This window comes from Lagopus leucura, unplaced genomic scaffold (assembly GCF_019238085.1).
Source record: "Lagopus leucura isolate 7727_CA_CO unplaced genomic scaffold, USGS_WTPT01 Super-Scaffold_73, whole genome shotgun sequence".
NCBI lineage: Eukaryota > Metazoa > Chordata > Aves > Galliformes > Phasianidae > Lagopus > Lagopus leucura.
This window is the reverse complement of record NW_024962252.1, coordinates 74,960,161-74,980,262: the sequence shown is the minus strand read 5'-3', so window position 1 is coordinate 74,980,262 and position 20,102 is coordinate 74,960,161. Positions and strand designations below refer to the sequence as shown.

Sequence of the window (20,102 nt, the reverse complement as noted above, 5' to 3'; positions counted from 1 at the left end):
AAATTACAGCAAAAAAAGAATGCGATTAGAAGCAGCTACCCAAATTGGACAGTAGAAGGAAACAAAACTTCAGAATTACAGAGGAAAAGAGGTGAAAAGGAACCAGCCCATTTGAGATAATATAATGGCATATGTATTTGCCACACTTATGAATAAAGCATTGGCTTATTGCACTCCTAAGGCATACAGATAATCAGGGAATTTAACATGATCCACACATGTGGGCAGAAAGCAAAGTTTATACATAAAAATGGGATCTCGAATATTCTATTCATGCTATTTGTAGAGAAAGAAGGGAAAATAAGGAGAATCGCAACTTTTTTTTCTTTAAAAACCTTTTAATCAGGACTTGGGCAGAGAAAATAGACTTACAGTGCAGCCATTCAGATTATGGGAGATAAGTGTCACTTCATTTATTACTGTCTCTGAAAGGTTTCTAGGCTTCTTTCAAATTTCAATTTTTATCAGCAACTCAATCCACTGGAGCTTGACGTTGGTTTTTATTTTCAGACTCAAACCTTTCTGATACACAGCATTCAAATAATGTGATTTCTTGTTTAAAACAAGCAAACAGGCTTTTAAAAGCAGGTTCTCTTTCTTTAGTTCCTGATATTTTGAAAGGAAGGAAACTCAATATGTATGTTCCAAATGGAGTGGGCGAGTATTTGATGAATGAATAGAACACAGTTCAGAGGTATACTGCTGTAAATAGGATCTCAAAGTACTTTATAGATTTAAATTGGAGAGAAAGATAAAATTAAGAGCCAAGTGAGGAAATAAATTTTATTCACCTCAAAATTGTTGTTTTGGCTTAATAGATGAGAAAGGTGGACAGTTGGACTGGATAATCTTAGAGGTCTTTTCCAAACTTGGTGATTCTATGATTTAAGAAAGGTCTTACATTCAGACACTAGAGAAAAATGAACAAAATCTATATGAAGAGTAATTCTGAATGTTTATTAAACGTGTAAAATTCCCTAAAGGTTCAGCACAATTCATTGGAAATCCAGGATTCTAGTGTGAGGACAAATACAGAAAACTTAGTGAAGAGAAATACTTTGAATCTCTACAGGTGCCAGATAGGCAGAACAGCACTTTCAGGTGTTCTATTAAGATTATAGAGGCAACTGAAAATCTGACTTTCCACACAGATTGAACAGCATTCACTTCTTATGAATCCTGTCATGAAAGAAAGTTCTTCTAACATTTTCCAAAATTTATTTCTCCGGAATTGTTTGGTGTTTTTTTTTGTTTGTTGGAGTTGTTTGGGCGCTTTCAAGGACTATGGACATCCTACTTACTGATAGTCTACCTGCTTACCAGCCATTTTCTAAAGTTATTCATTACTTCATTTGAAAACCTGTGACACTCTTGGTTCACTCTGGTCCTTATAGTATTGTTTTAGACAACCCTACCGTAAATAAGTGATAAAAACTTTCTTTATAATGAATTAGTTTAAATCTATGACCAAACCTGGCTGCCTTAGAGGACATCACTCAGTGCAACCCTGTCTGAAACCACAGTGTCATTTCAGTACTGTTCATACTGATTTTAGCTGTTCTGGACTTCAAGGGAAAATTCTAGTTCTTCGGTAAAGTAGAATTGGCTCACAGACACCATAGCTAAATTTGTTCTGTTGCTCTCCCACTTTCTTCCACTGTTGCTGACTTCAAATATTTGTCAATGTAGGCTAAGATGGACATGATACGTGTGACATCACATGCAGTATGGTGATGCTGCTTACTGACTGTATTCCCTCAGTCTAGAAATAGAGCCTTTTTTTTTCTTTTAACCTTTTTGTAACAGTTACTTGGTCATCTTGTCTGCTGGTAAGCATAGGCAGCCGTCAGGATGTGATACAAAGAAAATCTCCTCTGAATTCTGCTCTCTTCATAACGTGAGCAGTATTCCTGAAGGTGGAATGGAGCAAGATGAGACATGTCATGTCTTGAAGCTTCTACCTTGAGAAAAACAAATCTCTGGTATTCAGTAAAATAAACCACACTGGTTTTTACCTAGGACATCAAAACTACAATTAATGCTTGGTTTGTTAAATGTAAAAATGGTGTATCTTCTGATTGGCATCTGTATGTTAGCTGTGAGGCTAATATTTACAGGTATCCCAACCACTGGTATCAAGAATCCTGATTTTGTCTAATCTTACATTCTCAATACAGTTACCCAGTCTACTAAAAAAAATGATTTTAAATTAATACCACTTCTCTGAGTCTTTTAAGAAAAAGGGAAGGATGGGAAACAAGGGACAGGAAGATACCCCTTATGGTCCATTTGTTCTTGACAATCTCTAACTGACTTATTTTTGTTGACAGCTCTATACATATACATAAGCAGCCTCCCAAACCAAATGTCAGTGCAAAGAACTACATTAAGACCAGGCATAACCAATAACCCATCTATTGGGCCTAATATCTCCTTGTATTGTTGTGATGGAAAAAATAATTCTACTGAACACCAGAGAAAAATCCTCTAATGAATAATGGGTTACACTGTCATCACAGTGGCTCAGTAAGTGCTCTGTACTTATGTTTACGTCACTTCATCAGTTTGCAACATCACAGATGAATGATGCATACCTCTAAAGTGTGTTATGACTGTGCTGGAGACAATCCTGGTAGACCTTCAGCTGAAAAGAATAGTGAGACAGCTCATAGTAGCCCAGCAATGTGAAGGGCTGCATTCTTGTGCTTGTGTACATAACTTCTACAGAGTTCAGATACAAACCACTGGGTTTGGCTGTCACTGAGTGGCAGCCTTGTATCTGACTGCCACATATAGCCTGCAAGAGTGATTAGGAAAGGCACTGATGGAAACCTTCCTCGTTCCTATCACTTCCTGTCTGCCTCAGGTTCCCTGGGATAAAAATAACGAAGTTTCTAATGCGATTAGTAACTTCATTTTTCCTTAAGTTCTGAAAGTTTGGTCTGGTAAAGTCATAACACTAAACAAGATACAGTAAAGATAAGCAGTAGGTAACAATTCTTCATGCATTTATTCTATACACATTTTCACTGCAAATGTCACTACAATAAAGAACCATATAATCATGGCACAAATAAAGAAAGAGCACAGAATACATACTGCAGCCCTCTTAGTGCAAGATATACAATTTATATTTACTGAAGTACAAAGAGTGTACTGAACACTAAGAAATAGATCACCTGCAGTAAGACTGTTTTTCCTCTGATGATATGTTTCCCCAAGACGTGGTGACTCAAGCGTAGAAAGGAAAGAATAACCGGAAAATGAATGAAGAAAAGTATCATAGGAGGAGCTAGAGATCTAAGTTAGTGAAAAGGTATCCTAACTAAGAAATTCTGAGCATGAACTTCAAGTGAAGACAAAAGTCCTAGAATTTAATCCATTTAGTTCATCCAGCGATAAAGCCTCTTGAAAATAAAGGCTGAGTTCCACAAGCTCTGAACATAGCCAGCAACATTCTGTTACACTTATACTGTGTGTAAGAATGCTCTCCTCTGCATACGAATGCTCATTATTTTGTTTAAGAGGACTTACAGGAGAAAGGTTTTAGCTCTCAGTCTTTTAACCTCATCTACAACTGATCATTGTGCTCTCTGCCATATCCTGTTCACCAGCTATTTGGAGCATGCCTCAAGCTCCGTCAGGAACTTGAGCAGGGTTTCAACACCTCTCTCACCTACATTCGTGTTGAGGAATTTCAGCCCAGTCCAAGTACACTTCTCCTCCTCTAATAGGCATTCTCTGAAGCATGCAGGAATTTAAACTTAGACACAAAGGATCTTTCCTTAGCCCCAAATAGGGGTATAATATTTAGGAAGTACTTGCAGATAGTTGGTCACTAGTTCATCGAAACTCACCTGAATTTCAGTCTTTATTCTGATGAAGATAGAATCACACTCCTAGTCTGCTAATGCGTTATTTCCAAAGTGGATCTATGACTTTATGAATTACAGTGAGCTCTCAAACAGAGAAAATGAGCTTGATTTCTAGAGAGTTGCACGTAGTATATGGAAAGATTCAAGAAATAAAAAGGCTGAGTTGTTAAGACCTACTTAGAGCCAGTAACACAGTAACATTCTGATAAAGATCTATGAAATACTGTATCTGTTATAAAAAAAAAAAAAGTGTCAACAGAAAGCTACATAAACTGGAAACAATGTAGAAGCAGAATGTATCAGTAGTAATAAAAACACAGAGGCAATCAAAAGCCCACCTGCTTTCAAAACTGTTTTCAAGGGCCCTAAGAGGGACCAAGCCGAACCTCATTGGTCAAACTTAAATCTAAATGGTCATTGGTCAAACTTAAATCAAATCTAAATCTAATTGGTCAAACAAATCTAAATCCAAAGCCTGCATACTCCTGATACGAACAAAACTATTTCAATTAGGATTTACTGAACATGCCTCTAGAGGTGCAACTTTGAATCTTTCCTTAAAGAGAAAAGATATGTGCCTAGCCAAAGCCTGCCTTTAGCCTCTGGTTGACTAAAATTAGTGTCCGATATAACTCATTTCATTGTCCAGCATTTGCGTGAGTGAACATGATGAAGAACTCATGCAGAGTTGAAGTGCATCAGAGAACACACCTCCTGTCACAGAAGTTCCCCAATATTACATCAATTCCGCTGCTGCACAGAGGAATTTTAAAGTAATTCCTATTTGCTCTGGGCATGTCATAGGACCAGAAAGAGTTCTGGAGAGACTAGAAACAACTAGCAAAATAAGACACCTGAAGCACTTTCTAAGAACAGGTATATTGCAACAGAGTTGAGATCAAGACAGAAACCACTGTCTTTTGTACTCTCTGCTTATCTTTCTGATTCTCATATCACAGCCAGCTTTCCTACAGTATCATGTGAAAAATGGAAGTCCTCCTATAAAGCGTTGATAATTTTGTTGATATTGTATAAGGCTATGGCACCATCTAGCTGCAAACGTGATTTGTTGTTTTTGTTAGCTTTTTTTGTTTAAGTATTTCCAACCCCCCACCCCCCACACACACACTTGAAGCAGCATCTTCTAATACATCTCCCAGCTTCACTTCATCTAGCATGAAGTGCAGAGAGATTGACAAAGCAATTCCTACAAATCTCCTCGTGGCCTAATCTGATTGGCCAGATGTTCTCCAGGTTTTCTGTATGTGCTGGCTTATCATTTGTCTAGAAACTTGTTATAAGTTGCTGCATAAACGCTTAGCTACATGCACTAACTTGGTGGAGAGTACTCAGCTGTCTGGGGATCACTACTAATTGTGAAACTGTACCTAACTTCTATTTCTTCCTTCTCATTCAGAAGATGTAGTGAAATTTTTCATTGGTTTAACTAAAAAATCATGTTATCATGTGAAACAGAAACAAGATTTATGAATGTAAAATAAAGAACAATATTTTTGGGGTAGGAATACGGCTGCTTTTTAAATATTGACAATAACTGTAACAAACTATGCTCTTTTGTGGAAACTTGGAAGTATCTGTTTCTTTGGATCAAATGTAGTAAATAATTCAGCTTCCCAGAAGAAATATGAAGCTTTTCATTTTTCCTTCAACTTCTCAAAAGTGACAAATACATTTTCATTTGAAAACATAACAAAACACTATAATATTCAAGTTTAAAAAAAAAAAGAAAATGAAACATTTCCCTTAACAGGGAGCCAAGAGAAATATTCTTACTTAATAGAAGATGGTGTTTTGTCTTTCTTCAAATAGATAGTGATTTCTATGTTAACTTAAGCCAACATTCCTTCTTTTTCCTTTTCTGGAACACTTTTTCCAGCCATCAAATGAAATCAAATACCATGTTATTTCACCAACTGCACAAAGAAGGCTAGAGACACATCAAGACATATTAGTATCTTCATTGCTCTTGATTTATTTCCCAGAAACATGGCATAAAATAAGTAAAATTTGACATTTTAAAGATTGGTCTTTAATGCACTCAATGGCCTTGCAGTCAGAAAAAAATGCCTGTGTGGTAATGGAAAGGTCTTCATGAATGAGCAATCACTGTATTAGGGAACATTATTACATTTAGTGGAAGAACAGGGAGTTTTTTCCTTTGTCAGCATTTGTCTTAGAAGAAACAACGCATACCTTAGAGTACAGAAGACAGATTGAGGGTTTTCTCTTTTTTAGTATTTTAAACATGATAGCTTTCTTGTTTCTTCATAATATAAATGCAAGATTCAGACTTTTCTTTCTGCATTATTATTAAAGATCCCTCAGAAAAGTTGAAATGGCAACCTTAGCACAGTTGCAACTGTGCTTTCTCAGCATGCAACTACCTCCTTCACATAGCTCTGGTTGGCACTTAAAATGATTTATTTTAGAAACTGAAGGCAGAAAAAGCAGAAGAAAGAGATCAAAACACCATCACCTTAAATCTCATGCTCCAAGCCTCAGAGGCTGCTACCACAGCATGACAAAATGTGCACATGCTCTCCCCAACTGAGTTTTCTGTTGGCAATTAAACAAGCAGAGAACCAGTCATAGAGTTTTAATTAAGCACACCGTAGGCTGTTGCTATATTATGGTAAGGTGAGCTGTTTGAATCAGAGGAGTGGCAGCTTTGCATTTTATCAGCTCTACTGACTTGGAAAGTTAGACGTTGATTTCCGAATTCCAATAGCTGCAAATATACAGATGCTTTCCTAAAGCTTAGTGAAGTTATTGCTTTCTCCTTTCAATGCATGAATGCATTGACAGGTCTAGTCTTTCAAGCTCTACTGTTGAAGTCCACCAGAAGTGATAGAAAATTGGAGAAAACTTTCAAATAAGTCATGTGTTCTTCTCAACTTTCAGAAAGGTTTAGTCCTTAACCACTCACAATTCTTCCAGACTAAGCAAATAAGGGTAACAGCTAATTTACAAGTAGCTTTTTAAAAATATATATAGAAAAAGTAGTAGTAATTTCAAGAGAGGTTGTGCAATTTTGAATCCTGGTTAGTCAGACACTGCCCAGAAGGTCTATGTAAGCTGTCCCCCCCCCCCCCCAAAAAAAAAAAAATTAACAGGAATAGCCAGTTCCTTTCTCTACCTCTTTCCATTGATGAGTTCTTGATTCCCTGTTTGCCACGTAATAAATCCTTACTGTGTGATACAGTCTCATGTTAACACCATGCAGATAGATCCCAATTCTGCCTGGCAGAGACCTCATTATACCATATTCTGAGCAGTCATGTACACATGCTTATATGCTTTTTAGTGCTGGGTGGTTAAGTACTACTTATAAGCTCCTGCTAGCTGAAGCGAACTAGCTCTGATACTTAAACTTGGAAAGATGTATCTTCAGTTTTGAGGCCTTTACACTATCACTTAAGTCAAGATAGGGATACTAGATATTTGGGAGATAGTGTGTGTGTTTATTAATACAAGGAGTCTAAGCAATGGAAACAACGCCATTGTCCACTCCTAAATGATTGAGTTGTGCTGAAGTAGTGATTATAAGGAGAGTATGTGTTAGCCACATGCTGCTCAGGAAAGATAAAGGCAGAAGAGTAACTTAGCATTGAATAATGTATAAAGTTATAAAGAAATGAGGGCAATTAATTACTTAGACAGGAGCCCAGAGAGGTTCTAGAAGTCTCTGTCCTTGTTGAGTCTCAAAACTCAGTTCCAGGCCCCCCCCTGTTAGAAGCACTGATACCTCCCACTAAACCAGGTTGCCTAAAGCCCCCTTTAGCTTGGCCTTGAGAACACCTTCAGAGAGGCAGCATTCACAACCTTGCTGAGTATCACAGAAATATAGGGGTTGGAAGGGACCTTCAGAGACCATTGAGTCCAACCCCCCTGCCAAAGCAGTAACCTGTTTCAATGTCTCACCGCCCTCACAGTAAATAATTTCTTCCTAGTATTTAGTCCAAAACTATCCTCTTAGAGCTTAAAGCTGCTTCCTCTCACCCTATCACAACAAGCCCTTTATAATGCTACAATGAAATGGAAAGTGTCATGATAATAGCAGAGCAGCAAAGCCTTCAGCTGCAGCAAATGAGAACACCAGCCACAGAAATGAAGAAAAAGAACTGCTTACCTTTAGAAAATCACATACATGCACCTCCAGCAACAGATGCCCTTGTTTCCCCCTGCCAGCCCTTAAATGAGGTCTGGGAAGGGGTGGATCCTGACTCCACCCCTTCCAGTCACTCAGGTGCATTGCATGCACCTGAGCTCCTCCCGAGTGGCCCTGCCTTCCCACCAGGTGTTGAAATCACTGTTTCAAGCTATGACTTAGCATTTTCACTATACCCTTTTAAAAGTCAGCTACTGGAAGGCCACTGCGAGGTTTCTCTGGAGCTTTCTCTTCTCCAAGTTAAAGAGCCCCAACTATCCCAGCCTGTCCTCATAAGGGAGGTGTGCAAGCCCTCTCATCACCTTCATAGTCCTCCACTCAGCCTGCTCCAACATGGGTACAAGCTCATCCTGGTCTAGAAGCAGACAACCCTCAAGGTCTTATTCTGTGGCTCTGTATAATAAGTGATAGGATAATTAACATAAGTTTAGAGAAAACTGAGAAAAGAAGTGCAGTTTGGATAACCTAGCATATCAAAGAATACGATGGTCAGAGAAAGATAATACTGAAATAACAGTTACTATTTTCCATGCAGAAATTGGTTAGGGAGAAAAAATGAAGGGGAAAAAAAAAAAAAAAAGATACCTGGAAAACAGAATGAAATGTACTAAATTTAGAAAATACAAATTTTGCTATTTTTTAATATTGTTTGAGAATATTTTTCAGTAAAAAAACCTGTTTGTTTAGAGAAATTACGTAAGTTTGCTTTAAAAAATAGTGCCTGGTGAAAAACATAATTAAAGAGATGAGGGCTCACAGAAAACAGTAAGCTGGTTAAGAACCATCTGAAATATCAAAGAGCATTTTGCTGAAAAAGAAGAGCTAGGAAAAAATGACTAGCAAAGGTCTTCAGGATATGTCATTTTTGGTAATGATGCTGGTTCAGAAAACTGATACTCTGAAATTTGTTGCATACACTTTGGTCTCATCAGTAAACCAGAGGAGTACTGAATATCAATAAAAACCGGATTACCATGAAGCTCTGTGTAATAGAAATAAAATTAAGTTACACAAAACAGGTCATGCATGTGCAGCATTAATTATTGCTTGTTCCTTGTCAACCAAATGATAGAACTTGTGTTTACTCATCATGGCTTGCCTATTACCACTAAGACAAAACAGTATCTAAAAGACAAACATATCTTGGGATCATGTTCTGAAAGAGAAATCTATCACCAAATGTACTGAGAAAAGATTAGTTTAAATATGTCAGGGAGAGTTCATATTTGAGATGCTGCTTCAATGTATCGTAGAATGTAGTATGTATCCTAGTTTAAGTAGTGACACAAGTGAAGAAAGTTGTTTTCTTCTTAAAACTGGAAAGGAGCAAACAGAGTTATGTAGAAAAATGATCAATGCTTGTGCTATGGCAGTTCTCTGGACTCTCAGTGCCAATTGACAAGTGGCTGAGGGCCTCCAGAAACAATTCAGTCAGAAGTAGCAACGCTTACAGGGCACACTGCTCCTAAAGAATTGTAAGAACAGTTTTAATCACCCAAAAGCAAAATTAATTATGGCAGAACAAGTGCCCAGGAGAGGCTTTCGAATTTCCTGCTCACCATAACAGCACATCTAAGAAGAAGACCGCAGATGAGGCACGTTCCATTCATCTGTTCTGACAAGTGGTACACATGGACAGAAATCAGGAGAGAGATGTGTATAAGACAGCTGTCAGCTTGTGCACAAACTGTGACAGGTGAAAGTTTATAAGTCCTGTAGTCATTGGAACTCCTTGGCTCTAAACCAGATTCTCAGCAAGAGTAAAGGTGCAAGTTTGTGATGTGGCCATCTCCAACAGCTGGCGACTCATTCAATGACTCTCAGAGTCCCTTCCTGTACCACTAAGTTTCATAAGGAAAAATCTTAAGTCAGTTTTCCCCCTTCTCCTTTTTTTCTCTCTGCCAGGTACCTCTGTGATAATTAAAGTTCATAGTTACTGGAAAAGCAGACAAAAATGTGCTACCAAGTAGTGAAACAGAAAGAATTACAAAAGTCTCAACATCATAGTAACTCAGTCACTTGAAAAAATAAGCAGAGTACAAAATGCTAGTGGCTTTTGTCTTGGTCTTAACTCTGTTGCAATATATGTGCTCTTAAAATTACTTTTACACATTCTCATTCTCCAGTCTCTCAGTCTGAAAAAAGTCTTTTTAAACTTCCTCAAGACTGAGTTAATATTTTAATTATAAATAAATTAGTAAGAGTAGGGGCATATCCTACTTATTTTCCAAGGACAAACTTTTTTCTTTAATTTTGCTTGAGAAAAATTGGATCAAAGAGCTCAGTACTCTGTAGCCCTTTTTGCTCATGCAGTCATTTACCAGTGCAAGATGATTGCAAATTACTGTACAAGGCAAAAGCCAATGATGAAGCAACTGCTTGGATTGTATTTCTACTTGAAGGACTCCCTGTTCCCCCCTCAGGCAACAATTGTATTAACAAAATAAGTGAGTTGTTCAACAGTGTAGTTCTTCCGAAGCAGCAGACTGCTGAATTGCCTTTATCCAAGGATGTGTTCCACTGAAAATTTTTCTGAAGTCCAAATTTTACGCTTTTTCTCAGAATTTATCTGTAGTTGTATTTTAGTATATTTTTTCCTTTTTTTTTTTTGCAAATATATAAAAAGAGAATATATATGGCAGGAAAAAAAAATTGTTAATACAATATTTAAAGTGTTAATACAGAAATAAACAGAGAAAAGATGCTTTTGAGATGTTCAAGTTTATAGACCAAAGATGATAGACTGCAATTAGCCAGAGATTAGAAGGTTTCATTTCAATATTAAAGCTATGTTTTGTCTTAAATATGTTAAATTTGCTTAGTTTGGTTTTGGTTTTCCTTGCATACTGTAAACTGTAAGGGGAATGCTTTATTATATTTATGTTTAAGGTTATAGTTCTCTATGCTAGTCAAATATTTTGACAGCACTATCAAACTTATTGAAGTTTCCTGATAATTTCTTTGTGGTGACCCACAATTAGTTAACAATTTATAGAAAGTGGAGCCAGTCCTGCTAGGACCAAGACCTGCACGGCTCTTTTTTATTTTTTTTATGTTTTATTTTTACCTTTTCCCAACTTCCTTGGCTATTTTCCCACTACATATCTTGCCAAGTCTTCAGGAGAGGTATTGTCTTCTCTGGTGTGGATGTGGAGCCCAGGGCTCTATGGACATTCACCTCTTCATAGAAAAGTGTATTAGCATGAGTTCTTTAGTATGATTTTCAATTGATAGGATTTTAGTGGGTGTTTCTGTGTGCTCATTCGTATTCTTTCATTTACCCGCAGGTTTTGTGCTGTTCCACTACCAACCAAAGTGGGCATTCCCTATCCTTCCAGAATGTGCCAAAGTACGAGTACAATGGAAATACAAACCCACAGGTTTGTAGACCCACAAGGCTGATTTGTGATAGCAGGTGCAGACTGCAAAGCAATCATTAGGTCATTTTCCTAATGCAGGAAATTAGGAGTTCAGACACCTGCACTCCGTTTTCTACCCTACACTCAATCAGTTTGTGGAGCTGTGTTAGGTGTTACGATACATATTGGTGTCTGGTGACAGATAAAAGGCTTTTACACAAATGTGCTGTGTCAGTTCTACTGCAACTTTACTTCTTCCTCACCCTTAGGAGAAAAATAAATGAAACATTGGCACAGTTAATAAGTGGGCAGCTGTTGCAGCTGCACTGTAGGCTGGGACCTGCAGGATCTCAGATACCAAACTACAATAATATCCTGATTTGAGCTGGGACAGAATTGATTTTCCTCAGTAGCTGGTATGCTGCTATGTTTTGGTTTCAGCAAAAAAAACAATGTTGATAACATACCAATGTTTTAGTTGTTGCTGATTGCTGTTGTACAGAGCCAATGATGTACCAGTTTTCAGCTTCTCATATTGGCCTGCCAGTGAGGGGGGTGAGCGGGCACAATTCATTGGGAGAGGACAGAACCAGGACAGCTGGCCTAAACTGGCCAAAGCAATGTTCCATAGCATATGACATCACATGAAAAAACAGGAACACTGTGGGGAGTTGGCTGAGAGGACAGCCTCAGCCTGGGGACTGGCTAGGCATTAGTCAGCAGGTTGTGAGCAATTGTGTTGTGCACTGCTTGTTTTGGAAAAAAAAAAGTATATAAAACTATTATTTCTCATTTCCTTTTCTATATTAGTAGATGTTTTTTTAATCTTAACCTACAAATTCTACCTTTTTTCCCAATTCTCTCTCCCATACACTTGGGGAGAGAGAGTGAATGAACGACTGTGTGGTGCTAAGCTGCCTGCTGGGTTAAGCCCCAGCACATCAGCAGTAAAAGTGAAGAGATATTCCTATTTCATATCCTTGAGGGCTTTTATTATTAAGTCTGTGTTTCAGCTATCTTGTCATTCCTTCCAAAACCACATCAATGGTGCACTATAAGCACAGAGCTAATGTTTCTATGCTAGAAGTAAAGCAGTAACTCCAGAAGCAGAACAATTTTATCAGTGCTTTGCTGCACTCACACAGATGATCTCCATTAGGATGCAGATGCTGTTGCACTATCTCTATGCCTCTCTTGATCTGAGCTGGCACCACTGCAGATACAGGCTATGTACCATGTGATTTTATCTGCCCTGTTATCTTCAGCTTAACAGGGTCATTGCCCTGCTGCACTGTACAGTATAGTTATTGTGTTTAATGTGAAAAGAGTAGAGTCATCCCCTGAAAACCTTGCTGACACTACATGCTGCTTTTTAAGCCTTAAGATATGTAAACTGAAAAAGGACTTTCTCTGAACAGCCAACAAACGAGGCACAAAGTTTGAGTCACCTCTGATTCACCATTCTTTACTGGAGAGCGAATCTGACCTATGCAGGTTTCCTGTTCTCTGTAACTTTGCCAAAGTTCAAAGTAAAAGCGTATAATGAAGCTCTCATCAGTGAGTGAATGTAAAATAAATTAGGTTACTATAATTAAATATGAGGATTTAATCAGACTCATCAAATCAAGGTTCCTTCAAAAATGGAGGGAGTAAGAACCACAAAAGAAAGTTATTTTGTTTAGCTATTGGTTCTTGTGGCTACAAAATTAATAACTGTTATTGGGATGAGTGTGCCTATTCTAGCCAAAGAGAGGTATAGGAAGAGCCAAATTGTTTCCAGGTTGTAATTAATGTAGACAGTGCAGCCTTCTGAAATTACAGGTAATGAGGTTGTAAACAATCCTTTTTCCTGAAGGCAGGACTGCACACAAGAGAAAAATTAAGTATGAAGTCACATCACTTGTTCAGGTGACATGAGAGGGACATCTCAGTGCTGCAATTAGAGGCTGTAACTTTTGAAATACATGAAAATCTGATATTTCAGATAGCAAACTTTCTAACAGAGGCCACAATTGACACACTGCTAGTAATTTTTCTTCGTGGCTGGTTTTTTTTGTTTGTTTTTGTTTTTTGGCAGTGGTGGTGTTTCGTTTTTGTTGTCTTGTTGTTTTTTGTTTGTCTGGGGGGGAACAACCTTCCCCCCAGTTCCCATAACTCTGAGCATCTATTCCTGCTTTGATAAATTGTCACGTGTAAATATGTTTCTCTCACTCACCAATTTCAGATGCACAGTTGGCAGAAGGCAGATTTGCAATTTAAAGAAAAGATTAGAAACAAAGGCTAGAAAAGGACAGTAGAACAGGTGAGCAGAAGCTGAGAGAGGAATTTAAGGGAATGGAAAATACAAGAAAGAGACTAAACATTGAGGATACTTATGTAAGGGAACAAACAAAGAGTGTTCAAAGATGGATGTCAAAACTAGGGCTACTTTTTCCCTAAGTACTTGATTTTGCAACTGTAAGATAGGGACTGGCTGTGGAGGACAATAGCCTGTCATTGTGGTATTAAATTTCAGAGGAGGAAAGAAAGAAAATAGAGGAAAACAGCATTAATCCAATAGGGTGTTGATTCCCAGCAGTGGACACATGAAACAACAAGGCAGTAACTGCATCCTTTTGTCAGCTCAGATCCCACTGAACCGTCACACTGACGGTCTTTCCTTCACCTCTTCCATGCCTGTTTAAAGCAATCTGGCTTTCAAGAGGGATTGTGTTGTACTGCAGGGAGAAATGCAATTATGTGGAGAGAGACTGTCTTGTTAAAGCATGCTGAAATCTTATGGAACAATTACACATTTTAACTGAAAAATGCAAAATCCTTCTAGAATGTTACAGTCATTCAAGTCTCAAGGTTGTGTGACTGCTTGAACGTAGGTGCCATTTCCAGCTGTTCATAAAATCTAAGGTAAATACTAAAATCTAATGTCTTAGTCCCACATTTTCTGCTTTGTCCTCACTCATTTCTCCTTCTTCTCCCCATTTTTTTTGCCATGCTGCATTTACCAAAAGTGCTCAGCCTTCCTCATGAGTATCATGAGAATGCCACTTGGAAAAGGAAGACTTACTCAAGATAAAGTCATTTTCTTTGGTCAGAAGAAGAAACAAACTTGTAAACAGCCACAACACAAAACCTCTTTGACTCAAAATGATGCTGCCAAGAGAGCAGAGCTTTTGCTGCACTGATATTGGAGATAAGTTACCAGATTGCGAAAACAGGCAAAGCTGCCAAGCTTAACAAAATAACAACAAAAAAGGCATTCCACTGTCTAAGAGGACAGTCTTTCCAGCAAACAAAAGCCCACTCAAGTCAGTATCAAACCAGCCTATTCCACTTTCATGTTTTGTTTTATAATTAATTTTCCTTCTTTTGTAGCTTTACAGTCAGAGGGTTTGAAGCTGAAATAACTGGGTCAGGAGACAAAATTTCTAGGGCCGAGAGCCTAATGAATCACTAACTACAAAGAAATACAAAGCCAATAGAATGCTTTAAATGCATTTTCTTTGGAATAAACTCACTTTCACTTCTCCACAGCAAACTATTTCAGAGACTCAGTAGATAGCCAGTCACAAGGCCTGACTAATTACCAGAATGGGTGAAAAGCTTTAGAAAAGCAGGTACTACCAACAATATATCCTTAAATGTAGCAGACATAGTTGTTGTAAGTTTTGCAACTTCTGGTCTGATGGCTTCTCTGAGGTTAGATTGAGTACTACTGTTTGGACAGGTACCTCTCCAGGGCTTGATTTTCTGTAACCTAATAGACTATTTGTAGTCACTTACGTGAAGGTGAGTGGCAGGAATGAGAAGAGCAGAACTCTTTTCCCTTTCCCTTCATCTATGTGACTAAACAATGCATAAAAAGGTAATTACCCTCTGTTTGAAAACTGAAGGAAAGCTTTCTGTTACATTTTGAATATTTTTTGAAAAACAGCTTACAGAAAACGTTGGGAAGGGGAGATCAAAGGAGAGAGTGAATCTGCAAACAGATCTTTCCTGTCTTTCTTTTACACGATTATAGCCAGAGATGTAAGAGGGAAATATTCAGTGAGATTACATTTGCTTAACCACTGTTCTCTATTGTGATTTGCAGTATCTGAACAGAACTACAGTGTCTGGGGGATGTGAAATGACAGAAATATCTCTGGGATGTTAAATAGGGAAATACAACATCTGTAAAAATATAGCCTTTGATATAAACTTCCACAAAACAATAATGCCAACCGCCCACAAAGATGCCTTGATGTTGCTTCTAATTTCTTTTATTTTGCTCTATTTTTATGTCTTGTAACTTTTTAATTTGATAAAGATCATTTGATACAAATTAACTTTCTGAAAATGTTGTCTGTTACAGTTTAACTTGCTTTGAGGGAATGCTTAACTGACTGGAATTTTGCTCGTCTAACAAAGTAAGCCAAGATATAACCACAAAGTAAATACTTACCTAGGTAGACTAGGACACTGGTTACTGGTGTGAAAGTTGAAAGGCAAATACACATCACTATTTAGAAGTGATTTTCAAGTTGCATCAAACATTTCCAGCACACACATACAAAAAATGTCTTGAAGGTCTATGCTCTTGTGGATTGCATTGTTGGGATGTCAAAAAGGGTTTTTTGTTGACACTACTGCGCTTCCTTAATGCAAATGTCATGGGAAATATCTATCATATATCATAAGATCATATGTCAAGCCAAATAAATGGAAGAGAGCGTATAAACAGGAGGGGGAACGGCTGTTTACAAGGGTGGGTAGTGATAGGACAAGTGGGAATGGTTTTAAACTGAGATGGGGGAGGTTTGGGTTAGATATTAGGAAGAATTTTGTCATACAGAGGGTTGTGAAACACTGGAACAGGTTGCCCAAGTAGGCTGTGGATGCCCCGTCCCTGGAGGCATTCAAGGCCAGGCTGGATGTGGCTCTGGGCAGCCTGCTCTAGTGGTTGGTGACCTTGCACATAGCAGGGGGGTTGAAACTAGATGATCTTTGAGGTCCTTTTCAACCCAGGCCATTCTATGAGTCTATGAAATTGATTGCTGTTCCAAACATAGGGATGAAATCTAAAAGAGTAAAAACAGCAATGATACTGGATAAATGGTAGAGCTAATGAGGGTAGAATCAGCTCCCACTAAGTTAAGCTGAGAAAGGGATTTGCCTAATCTTTCCTTTGATTATATCTGCATCAATCTTATTTGGTGGGGCTGTTCTACATCACTACATTTATTCTTTTTACATTTTCACAGGACGTAAACGTGATAAGCATCCAATTAGACAAGCAAAGTTGTTGTGATCAGCCCATAAATGACCTGCTCATCAGCAATCTTATGTAAAGGGTGAAACTGTGCAATTTTGCTCCAGATAAACAAAAGCTCAGCAGTTGTCATTCACAGAACTTGTAGATATAAAACAGGAATGCTAATAGTGCCACTGTTCTTCAATTGTGCCATTCTGAAGGCTTGACAGTACTATTTCATTTAAAGGAAAGAAGTCAAAAGAGAAAGAAAAAGCTGTACAGAAATGAGTTTAAGCTCACAGCAAATAATATTTCCCCTTCCTGCCATACCTCCCTCCCTTTCTCCCTTTTTTCTCTTCCTCTATTTCCTTCCCTTGTTTTCCTCCTTTTCTTTTCCCACTTTTCCACTGTATATCACAATCTTTTTTTATGCATTTCTTACTTCCCTTTCTGTAGTGTAGCTGTGCAGAAGTATTGACGAGTAAGTGTAAACTTAGCTTTATTTTGAACAATCAGTTGGATTCCTTGATATTCTACCGCCATTGTACACTATATACTGCTTTCTCAAACAGAGAATGCCAACATTTTTATCTTTCTGAGTTTAGCAGCATTAAATTAACATTTATTATTACCATTATTGAAAGCAGAAAAATTGGAAGACATGAAAGAAAATACAGAAGGAGGAGTGGAAAGAGGAAAGCAAACTACAACTCAATCTTCTGCTTTATCAACTACCTAGGATTTCTCAACTGCAGACACAAGTAATTACACAATGGTGTTCTTTGAATTGAAAAATGTTATGAAATGAATGTTATGAACAACTGTGAGATGTTTTAAGGCAGTTCTGCCCTTATGTTTAACAGTGAACCTCCAGCAGTAGTTCCTTTAAAGAAGGGCCTATGTTGCTTATTAATAACAGATGCCAAGACTGGTGATGTTCTGCTTGCATGGAACAGGCAAAAAAATGAAAGTGTTTTTTCAATTTCTAAAAGTTATTTCCTGCTCAAATACCAGGAAGTCAGATATGCAGGTTTTCCCTCATCTCATCCTAGACAAGAATTTCTGTAGTCTGTCCTTTCTTTAGCCGCAGTACAAGACCTGGCAGTGTTCCAGCCACACGTGAGGACAAGTTCACATTCTACACTTTGCCCTGTAGCCCAAAGTTTCATAAGGTGTTGAGAAACAACTCTCAGTGTGTGCTTAGTTTGGTTAACAAGGCAATCATGACTCAGTGTAACAGGTCTATCAGCTCACATAGTGCTTTCTCCTTTACCTTTCTATTATTATTTCATGATTAAAAAGCATTTAAAAATTTATCCTTATCTGAAACACCAGAGTAGTCCAGCACTTCATATTTTTGTATTGTTCTGAGATAAACTCTGAGATACACACAGAACACTCATATATGTGTAGCGGACTCTGTCCTTTGATTGCCAATGTAGGTGTGATGCTTCTTGGTCAGCACGCTGACTTTTGCGAGTGGCACACTGCAGTGCCTTGAGAAAAGCTCTGTGCAACTGTGCAGAATTAGACTGGAAAGGTGTTAAGCATGTTAAGCATGAATTCAGCAAAATCTTGAAGTACACAGCAGATTAGACTTCTGTAATCTAGGGTCCACGAAAGTCAGACAAGAAAGCAGCAGTGGTAAGGGCAGGAAATTGCACTCTTGAGAAGTCGCACTATGGAATTACTCTGTACCAAACACCAATGAAAGTCTGCATAACGTATGGAAGACAACTGAAAGCCTAGTGGCAAGAGTCTCCGTGGATCCTAAAACTGCCTTGAACAACAATCTTGAGCTTCACTAAAGTGCCACTGCTTTTTTCAGTTAGATGTAGATAAGTATTTTTTGCCATGATGGAATGTCACACACAGCTTTGGTTACAACGCAAGGGCATCACACTGCACAGTACCTCAGCTTAAATACATAAATCTCAAGCCTCTAATTCCTCACTGAGTACTAGTTCTTCAGATAGCTGCTGAGAGAGGCAAAGAAAATCAACCTCCAACCACTGTCTCAGTTGTGCAAGAACTTTCACTCTTCAGAACATACGATAAGACTGTATTCCAGTAAATTCCAGTAGAATGGAATTATCTCTTACACAGATAAATCCTTACATTTATGCTGCTGTTGTGTTTTTCTTTTTTAAATTCTAGATAAGCATTTCTGTCAACAGTAGCAACTTCTGAGAGTGAGTTGTTGCCTTTGGAGGTGTAAAAGCTGATTTTATGCTTGTTTACTGAGAAATGCCTACACTTACACATAATAAAACCCAAAATATCTTCACGTATGCAAAGACATTTCACTTTTAACTTTCTTGACATGTACACCTCTACTGTATTACAGATGTAAGTCAAGCTTAATACAGTATTTAAATAAAATAACTCTAGAACCAGTCCCTTTATTGAAGATAAAAATAATTAAAGGAGAATCCTGTGGACTTTTTAACAAAATATAATTTTTGGTCCCTATCTCAAGTTGTAATTAATTTTGATCTTTATGCATTTTATTTTTTTTTTTTTTTGCAATTGAAATATTCACTTAAACAATTATTGCATTCAATAGAAAGCTAAATTCCTTTCTGTATTTCAGCCTTAATTATCATTATCACTTGCTGTTTACTTAAAGTCAGGAAATCCTCTAATTAGAGTTATTTCTGCTCTACAGGAAAAGGTAACCCTTCACATATGCAATGTAAATGTAACCATCAAGTTTGCTTCTGCATTTTTTGAAAATTATAAATAAAATCAGCATTTACCTTGTTATCCTCTCCATTGTTTCAATCTGTGTATGCATTCCCTCGAAAGTACCTCAAAAATCCCATGCTGATGAGAATGGTTTCAAGATAATATTTGGCCATGTCACATATCATTCAAATCCATATTTGTTTTCAAAGGCCTTCAGATTTAAAAAAGAAAATAATATTGCATTAAACCTTGAGATCTTCCTACCAGGTTACATTCAGTCTACAGACTGAACAAAGTCTAAATGCCAAAGACTGAATTAGACATAAGAAGACATTTCGCTAAAGATTAAGGATTTAAGTATAACCCAATTAAGGGTATGAATCTGTAACAATACATGTAACTACACCTTGAAATAATAGCTGACACAAGCAATTATAGGGTCTAGACAATCACATATCAGGTATTACTGAAAGCAGGATTTCTCATTCACATCTCAGCAAGTTATTCTTAATGTCTTTGTAGCATAAGAAATTGGTAATGGAAAATGACATGATTTAAACCAGGAGATTTATCACAGGAGCAGCACGGTGCATAAGTTGTACTCTCACCAGCTACAGCAATACAAAAGCTGCAGCATTTCAGTGCTCAGAGCAGAAGAAATCATGTACGGAAATGTGTCTTTCAAAAGTGTAGCCAACAGAATGAGGGGAAACTTTTGGGGAACTGTGTCCTCCTTTCAGGTATGAGACAAGTTCAGAACA

At 37.7% G+C, this 20,102-nt stretch overlaps 1 long non-coding RNA gene across 1 annotated transcript in view; it reads right to left on the bottom strand.

Moving 5' to 3' along the window:
* The window catches only part of LOC122189058, a 335,697-nt gene that overhangs the window by 314,912 nt on the left and 683 nt on the right, over positions 1–20,102 (bottom strand). The window contains exon 3 of the long non-coding RNA XR_006181700.1: positions 19,413–19,552. This is a non-coding gene — a long non-coding RNA (uncharacterized LOC122189058). The remainder of the gene's footprint in view (positions 1–19,412; positions 19,553–20,102) is intronic.